The sequence below is a fragment of the Ixodes scapularis genome, unplaced genomic scaffold (genome assembly GCF_016920785.2).
Source record: "Ixodes scapularis isolate PalLabHiFi unplaced genomic scaffold, ASM1692078v2 PGA_scaffold4__175_contigs__length_147842914, whole genome shotgun sequence".
Taxonomy (NCBI): Eukaryota; Metazoa; Arthropoda; class Arachnida; order Ixodida; family Ixodidae; genus Ixodes; species Ixodes scapularis.
This window is the reverse complement of record NW_024609879.1, coordinates 107119407-107128960: the sequence shown is the minus strand read 5'-3', so window position 1 is coordinate 107128960 and position 9554 is coordinate 107119407. Positions and strand designations below refer to the sequence as shown.

Below are 9554 nucleotides of genomic sequence, written 5' to 3'. Positions count from 1 at the left end.
TTAACAGTCATTTATTTTTCTTGCGAGATTAACAAGATTCCTTTCTGCGTACCGTTATTCAAGTTTAAATGTCAGGTGTCTCGCCCAGTTTCATTGCTTTATCTAGCGACGGTGCTACGGGGCCACTGAGTGCTTATATATAAAGGAATTTGTCGATGCATATCAATGTTTAACCTAGCGTTTTTCTTTGGAATATCTGAATACTGGGTCTCGAAAGTGTCGTAAAATAAATTGAACAGGAACGTCTTTCCCAACCCTTTCGTATCGACCTGTTTACAGATCATTTTCAGGACAGGACGTCGCGTTAACAAATTGTGTTCCTGACACACTGAAAACCGTTTTTTTCTTTCAACTTCACAGTGGAACACTTCTGGTTAAAATATGGGTCAACCAAAAGGGTTTATTTGCTCCATTGACTGTGAACTGCATTTTGCGCAAAAAGACCAGTCGATAGGACGTATTTTTTTAAAGTTATTTGGGACGCGGTGTTACACTGGGATGTTTTGCAGCGAACCCTGAGAAAGGAGCTTCCTTTAACCCTTTATTGACGAGCTATATGTGAAGGTCAACGTAAACGACAACCGTAATTCCAGAGGCGCGATATGCGCAGGGTTTCGGTTTTGCCTTTCTTTTCGCTCAGTGATGACTTTAAAGTGAGCGACGCGGCTGTGGCTCGAGCGAGACAGGGAGAAAGAAGAAAAAGAGAGACGGCGCGAGGGTCGTGAAGAACGTCGGTAGGGCTACCATTTTATCTGTACTGTAAATAGACGTTTCTTTTTATTTTTCTCTTCTTGACGGAGTTCTGTCAGTGATTTTTATGACCATCAACATTCGCAGACCATTGACGTTCTCAGTCATCGGGTCCCTGACGCAATCGTAAGAAAATAACCAACCTTCACTATATACAAAAACTTCTTTAAAAAAATTATTTTAATATATTTATGTTTAACAAGATCAAATAAAAGAACAGAGGTTAAATTTAAGGAAATCCGTGAAGTAAACTTGCAAATTATAGCTTCATTGCCTGTGGGCAGTAAAAGACAAAAGTCCCAAAATATCTCCCTTCGGAAAGCTCTATGGATATCTATAAAGTGTCAATAATATCTTCACATACGATAGCCCCAAGTAAAATAGACATATATATAAAATATAAGTATAAAAAAAAAAAAACACTTCTTCACATTTTTTGACGTTCCGCAGTTCTCGGTCGCCGCATATTTGCGCGCCAGACTTACATATTTTTCTCATCAACTATATTTGCGTATCTCTCACTAGACGGCGCTGTAGTTTCAATCTTCAAGACTTGCCAAACTACAATTTTAAAAAGATGCGATAAAATGTTACCTATTAAAAAATAATCTTATGTGGTTTGTTGCCTGCACGCAACACTCGTGAACAAAAATTAAATGCGCACGGGATACGTTTCCTGGCTGTTGCCCCGACCGACTCTGCGCTATATTATTTAATTATGGTCATTGGCTTACGTAGCATCAGGAAGAGCCGCATGGCTGTGAAGCATGCCGATGAAGGTGCTCGATCTGTGCGTCAGTATTTTGCTCATATTGTTAGTATATGTAATTATAATGGTGTTGTTTGTATGTTTATACAACCGAGAGTTAGTCAGCCCCAATGGGCGTCTCTTGTCTCAGCTGTAGATGAGAAATTTAGCCAGTGCAGTGCAACCGCTAGCCTGAGGTCTTTAACGTGCACCACGCGGTAGTGACACACGGCTGCTCGCCGGTACGATGCTCTTTCAAATCGAAACGGGTAGGTGTCGGGATTGAGCCCGGAATTCGTGGGTTCCGCAGCGCGTGTTTTCGCTCCCTTGCTCCGAGCTGTTGTGCGTTAATGTTACTGGATTCTGGGAAAGTAGCAGCATTGCTTTCCGTACCTGCTAGACGGACACAAACGGTACTAACACACAGACGACCAAAACCTCACAAGGCGATTGAATAATCTGTCAACGTTGCCATAAAAATCTCTATCTCGGTCTGTTCAAATTTTGTGAAGCTTCCAAAGGGTCGTTCTAAACCAGTCATGCCAAGATCACCATGGATGAGCTTCATCGTACTGGGCCGGTTTTCTCGAAGCAATGGTAAACCCATTTTGGTAAACCACGGTGCCTAGGAAGGGAAAAGTACCTAGGTACTGTAATAAACGGCTAGATATAGAACAACAATAATTATTTTTGAATAGGAAATTAGATGCGCCATCTATCGGCAAAACAAGCAAGTCATTTTGTTTATCCTCTTTTTCCGCTGGTTGTCATCGATCTAGTATGGTATTTTAAGTCAAAATATAGTAATGTTGTACTTGAAGATCAATTTATTTGCTTCCGATGGTACGAAGAAATTTTAGCTGCTATGCTAGAGTTTGTCGACGAATATTCAAAAATGTAAGAAACATTTCCTTCAATATGTTTCGCCATAAACAACGCATAATTTTCCCGTGTTTCTTCCAGTCTGGCAACGCCGGTGGTGTAGTCTCGTTTTCGTTCCTTGCGACGCACGTTTCTGCGATTCCTGCTGACCTCATCTGTTTGGCCTCTCTTCCGTTTGCCCAACCGATTCACCGGTGACGAGAAACTAAGCTTCTCGTCACCGTTGAATTGTTGGCCACCGGGGGTATGTAAAAACCTCAGTGCTGTCGGCATACTGTCGGCGCACTGTGAACAAAAAAACAGTACAATATCTCAGCTGTTCACCCGGAATGAAGACCTTATTGAGGATAACCCCCTTTCTCCGCAATGTAATCGCTGCTCACGAGTTGGCGTGCATAGTGTAACAAATTGAACGTCTTAGTACTAAGATATTGAGGTGGGCTAGTTGGATATGCATGATGTAAAAATTAAATAGCGCAAAGGTTGGACAAAGGACAGAACATGTAGACAGGACAAGCGCTAACTCACAACTGGCGCTTTAATAGAAAAGAAGAGAAGGAAGCAGCATAGAAATGCGCCGAAAAAAGGAAGAAAGAAGATTTATAATAAAAGGAAAAAAGTGAAAGGTAAATACAAGAATGAATAAAAGAAAAGAAGAAAATGAGAGAAAGGGGAGCTGCGTAACTAAATTAATTCCTGGGAATATATTGAAATTAAGAACAGGCTGTAGCTTAAAGAAAGAAGAAGTTGAGAAGACTAGAAGTTCCCGCTGAATCAACCTCAAGTTGGCCACCGAAGGTAAGTTAATTCTTTTTCAGTTAAAGCCACTGATGAAGGTGCACTCACACAGGCGTCTTCCTTGTCTTTGATGGTTAAGGCCTCGTAGATTTCTCGCGAAGTTTTATCGCGGAACCGTCGTAGGATTTTCGTTTTTGTCAGAATCGGTAGGCATTTACAGTCTCTAACATGTACTGCGAGATGTCCCGCTGGAGTTGAATTGAGTGAGGAGGCGTGTTCCCGCAACCTGGTGTTGACGCAGCGGCCTGTCTGCCAGACGTATATCTTGCCACAAGTGAACGGTATTTCATAAATTACCTGGCTTTTGCAAGGTACATATAATTGCTTGTGTTTGACGGTGCACGGTACTTCTCGATCTTGCGGATTATTTATCTTTGGACATAGCTTATTGAGCTTGTTAGGTGCAGAAAATATGACAGGGATGCTATATCTAGACGCCACCTTTTTCAGGTTATGCGACACCAGGGGTGCTATGTTGCGCTTTTTGCACTCCCAGGAGACTAGGAAGAGGGAAGTGACGTCAACGACACAGCAAATGCAGATTGGATGTTGACAGAAGAAAACAAAATCAACACCCAATCTGCGTTTGCTCTGTCGTTGACGTCACTTCCCTCTCCCTAGTCTCCTGGGAGTGCAAAAAGCGCAACATAGCCCCCCTGGTGGATATAGGGTATCACTGCAGGACGCTGTCTTGGGGGTTTTGTATTTTCCTTTCCCTTTCGAGGGCGGATCATTCTTTCAACTGCCTCACACAAGATGGTATTTGAATAGCCAAAAGTCGCAAGCCGCTGTAATTGCTCTTCAAAGCTCTGTCCCGCCTTGTGTTCGCACGATTTCTTGGGGGCCGCGTTGAGACAGTTGTTGATGATTGCCGTCTTTATGAGCTTTGAATGCGAAGACTCATATTGAAGTAATCTTTTCTTCGACCTTGGTTTATACATCCAACACGAGTGGTATTCTTGGAATTTTAGTTGTAGATCGAGAAATTGTAGGGAGAAGTCTGTGGGTAGCTCGTAGGTAAACTTTAGCCCTTGAGAATTTCGCGTAAAGATTGCTCGGATGTTGTTGATTTGCGTCTCCTTTTTTTCACCTGGTTTTTTGCTTAGAAGCACGAGGTAGTCGTCAACGTACCTGTATACGTTTGGTACCTGGTCGTTGGTTATTTGCTGAGCGATGGCTCGATCGCACTGAGACAAGAGGATGTCGCATAGCACAGGAGCTACGCAGGAACCGATGCAGATTCCCTTCTTTTGCAGGTAGTGATTGTTGCCAAAAGTGACGACTGTGGATGCAAGGTAGTATGTCAGCAGTTCCATGAATGAATCCAGATGTAAGCCAGAGTTGGTATGGAAAGAAACTGTACCATTGTGCTCAATACAATCTCTAACGGCTTCGAACAGACGGTCATGAGGTATGGAATAGAACAAATCTTCCACGTCAAGGGAGAAACCATATCTTACTTGTTGGTTGTTATTTCTTAGAAAATGTATAAGTTCTTCTGAATTATGAATCAGAAAAGGATCTTCAAGTCGAAGAGCAGATAAGTTATTGAAAATGAACCGTGAGATTGCTCCTTGCCATGAACCTCTTTCTGTGACAACGACTCGGAATGGACATTCTATTTTGTGCGTCTTTGCCGTGAAAAACATATCCAAAAATTCTTTTTTGGCAGTAGTAATTTGTTTTTTCATGTTACTCAGGACATGTCTGGAGCAAAGTTGAAGTACTTTAGCTTTTACTTTTTTATGTTAATGTCTTGTAACTTTTTAAAGTTTTTCTGGATGGCTACTCCTGCCTTTTCTATATAAGTGGTGTTTGAACACACTACAAATCCTCCTTCTTTATCGGAAACTAGGAGGTTTAAATTTTGTTGTTTAAAATATTTTTCCACTCTAATATTTTTTGTCTTGACCTCAGCCTGTTTGACTTTCAACAATACGTCAAGACAATCATCTACACATCTGCTTCTGTCATTATCTGGGGCTTTTCCCGTGACGTTGCGAATAGTCGATAGCATCTGTATACCTTGTAAGTTCGGTGCCGCACAAAATTTGGGGCCTTTCTCAAGGACTTTGACGATTCCTGAGGGGAGGGACGGAGTGTCCAATAGTCTGATGGACTCGCCTTGATGTTCCTTGTGTTTAGCCCGAAGCGTTCGTAGGTGTGGTATATGGGTCCTCCAGAGCGATTCCGTCACCCTTTGTGCATTGTAGAGGAAGGACCGGTATCTTGATTCATTATTGAAGCCAGGATTGTTGTTGTTAGCTAGTAGCCAGAGGCACTCACGGAAAAAACGCACTTGTCTCCACAATTCGGAACGCAGAATCCTGCAAATCCTTTTGCTGTGGCGGAGTGATGGTCTTGCTTGGCCAAACAGTCCTCCGATGTCATGAGGTATTACGTTTTTTCTGATGGCGAATGCATAAAATCTTGCCCGGCAGGTTGATTCGGCGATTAAGAAGATATAATATGAAACAGGATCATGAGAAGAGACACACGGAAAAGGGCCCATAGTAGAAGACAGAAATTGTACTAAGATATTGAGGTGGGCTAGTTGGATATGCATGATGTAAAAATTAAATAGCGCAAAGGTTAGACAAAGGACAAAGGACAGAACATGTAGACAGGACAAGCGCTAACTCCTTTTATTATAAATCTTATTTCTTCCTTATTTCGGCGTATTTCTATGCTGCTTCCTTCTCTTTTTTTTAATTAAAACGCCAGTTGTGAGTTAGCGCTTGTCCTGTCTACATGTTCTGTCCTTTGTCCTTTGTCTAACCTTTGCGCTATTTAATTTTTACATTAAACGTCTTAGTATAAATATGCACCAAAACTCGTTCGCAAAACATTTTTTTTACTCACCATAAAAACACTTGAAAGGCTTATGTACCGTCATATGTCTTGGATCCCGGACAGCTGAAGAGTGATGCGTTCGCGGAATGCTGCCGTCGGTTAGTTTAGTAGTCCCTCTGAACTACCGCTTTGCTTGACGTGCTAATAGGTTGATGGTGAGTCATTAATATAACAGCCAGATCGAAATGAATGTTCAGCAGAACCAAGCAGAACTATTAGCCCTCATTAAGCGACGCCGCGGCCATTTTGCTTCTAGGTACTGCTCCTCCCTCGGCGCCCCTGCTCTCCCAGTCACGTGACCTGGAATTCCCCCTTCTAGGGACAATAGTTAACTTTAAACCACGGTTCGCGTTCGAGAAAACGGGCCCTGGAAGCGTTCCTTGCCAATATAGTATAAGCGCCTTCGGTAGTGTGTATGCAATCAACTTATCAATCATGCCCATCTCCTGGATCTCTTACAATTATATTGTTCTTCTTGCGTATTCAAAAACAGTACAATTAGTTTTCAGTGCCTCTAAGCACAGACACAGCATGAGGTGGTAGTATGAAGATGTACGCTCGTTTCGCCCGTGTATGGATAGTAAAACCTTATTATACAACGTCTCCACAAAGCTGCCCGTCATCAGCGAATTTAAATTGGCCCACCAAGAACGGAGAGGTCAAGGAGAAATTGCTCATTTCACGAACCAAGATGGCGACCATGCGGGGAGCTTAGTGCTACCTTCCCAGGATCCAGTGGCTATATAGCCTGCTCGGCCACCGATCTGCTTTCGAGGATTAGTCGGATTAGCGAAATTTATACGTCCTTGTAAAATGGGCCTGATTGGTTGCCGGTCCTAAGCGGACTGGTCGCATTAAGATCATGTTAATCAGTCTGCGTCAGTCGTAATTCAGCTTGCCCATTTTATAAGTGTTTCTGAAAGTGTATCTTTTGTAAATGAATAATCTCTAACAAACAAAAAAAAATTTTTAAACGTTTTTGCTTTGCACACAGCGGACCGAGGTTTGATTCCCGGAGGAGCCGGCAAGCGATCTTTTCCGATAATTTGACAACATCTACATAAACTATTACATCAAGAATGAGCTTCGTTTCCACTGACGGTAAGAGCCCAAAACAGCTATTGCTTTGAACATGATTGATGGAGGGAAGACAACCACGCCGCTTGTTTTAATATTGGTTCACGCGTGATGGAATGCCAACATAAATAAGCAAAGTGTTATACTTTTGTTCACCTCAACAAAGTAACATAAACTGATCGCCGAGACTAAGTCTCAAGACGTGACTTATTCGTAATTTTTTTCCGCCCCCGTGTTGTTTTTTCTTTTTTCCGTTTACACGAGCAATAAATATTTTTTTCATAAACGCGGAATGGCGTTACTCGCCTAGATATGAGCCTCGAGGATTGATTTTCTTTTTCGTATTTTGCATCAGCGCTATCTCAACTTCAATATATCAGGAAGCTCTTTATGCTCTGTACTGTTTGCTTGCTGTGCTTTTGTTGTTGTTGTTGTTAAAGACATATTTTACTTCAGGAAAGGAAGGCGATAGGGGGATGGCGACTAGAAAGAGATACGATATCTTTGTCGAGGAATCAGTTCTGGCTGGGTGCCCCTAGTCCACCACCGACGCTCTCCGTACTAACCAGCGCTGGCTTCCCGGATCGCTCCAGCGGGAAGCCGCGTTCCAGCTGTCCTTCGTCGGGTTCGAAACCGGGTTCATACCTTGAATGTGCTTGCACAACCACATCAAGTAATACAGGTCCCCCCATCTCCACCCGCAAAAGGAGCAAGTTGGTGAAGGATGGAGTTGGGGGTACCATAAATGGAGCTTCATTGGTGGTGGTGGTGGTGGTGGTGGGGGTGTTTCCTGACGTGAAAGCTTCATTGGCGTCTTCAACGTTTCTGTTTGCAGATTTCTAAAGAGGTGATCCTCCCTTTTGGTGAACATCGAAGCTGGCGCTTGAAGGGTCTTTCTGGCTTCCCTGATGTTCTTCAAGTACTCGTACTTAATGTTGGGGTAAGGGGAGTGTGGTTGAGGTACGGACGAGTCCCGGTTCGAATGAAAGGCTCGGGCTACCGCGTTTGCCGCCTCGTTTCCCTCGACAACTGCATTACCTGGTGCCCAGACGATCTTCACGCTCGTGAACTGCACCTTGGAGAGAATTCTCGCCGACTGTTCACCTATTTCACTATCGGCAAAGCTGCGGCACCCCCATTGCGAGTCTGTGACGACGGTGACGTGGTCTTGTTGGGTACTTGTCGCAGCGAGAGCAATTGCGGCTTCTGCTGCGTGTTCTGTGAGGGGGGTGTAGACCGACACCGTCCTAACCACGTTGCCACGAGGATCGGCCACGGCCAGGGTGGCGGTGCTGCCTCTTAGCAGGATGGCCGCGTCGGCCTACAGGGTTCTAGGCTTCTGGTTCTATTCCTGGATATGGTCTGTGCACGAACTCTCCTTCTGTCGGAGTTCCTTTCCTAGTTCATGTTTCTTAGGATCTTCTCGACCGTGATCTTGCCTCGTGCAGTTGGTGTTAGCTCTTGTTTGGGTTCTTGGTGTAATATGCCACCCGGTGTGGCCAGTTTCAGCCCCTCCAGGGGCCATCTTCCGTTCGGTGTTTCGCTGAGGCGCTTGATTTGTGATATTCGTTGGGCTTCTCAGAGTTCCTCGATGGTGCTGTACAGGCCCGTGCTGAGCAGGTCCTCCGTGGCCACGTACTCTGGTGGCCCAAAGTGCATTTGAAAGCTCTTCGAATGTGTTTTTGTGCATGTGTTTATTATTCATTAGTGAGTTATCAAAATTTATAGGTGTTATAGTTTCGCTACGGTAAATAAAATGTAAACTGGGTCGGTGGCATGGTAACGCAGGAGTGGGGAAAAACAGTAGGGACAGCACAAAGCACCAGTATTTTTATTTTTTTTTTTATTTATTGTTTAATAATATTACTTGCAGCGAGAAACAGTGAAATTTGGCTTACGTCATCCTTAATGTCACATGCGACGTTTATGCAACTTTTCTTTATTATCCTGTCTGGTCTCATGCAGGCCTCAATATACAATAAAAATATAATAAAAAATAACCAAGCTTTTTTTTTTTGCCAAGTCACAGTCGAGCGGGTTACATTACCGTAAAAGAAACTTAATATTTTGTTTTTCGTTTTCGTTGTACTTTTTAGGTTAGGATTGCTGGTAGACGGAGTGATGTAAAACAGATGCCGCACAAGAGCGAAACCAAATTATTCATTCGCCAATGGAAGAACCTCGTTGGTTTGGGCTCTTTTCAGGAAAGACAATAGCTAAAAGGTTGCTGATGGAGGTTGATGAAATGTTTGACTATTGCCTCTATAGGCCTCTTTTTCTTGACCAGGAGGCGCTGTTGCGTTCGCCACGCGCTACCACAAAAGAGGCACTGTTGCCTCCGCTAGCGTCCGCAAGATGCGACCATTTAATTCTGACATGCAGCGGCGTTCTATAATTCCATGTCGACGTGCGCGATCGCAAGCGTCGCAGAGCTTTCGTGGAAGGC

General features: G+C 43.6%; 1 pseudogene; it reads right to left on the bottom strand.

The window, feature by feature from the left end:
- Positions 1–7643: 7643 nt before the first annotated feature.
- On the bottom strand, positions 7644–8767 carry LOC115330018 (annotated as a pseudogene).
- Positions 8768–9554: the final 787 nt, after the last annotated feature.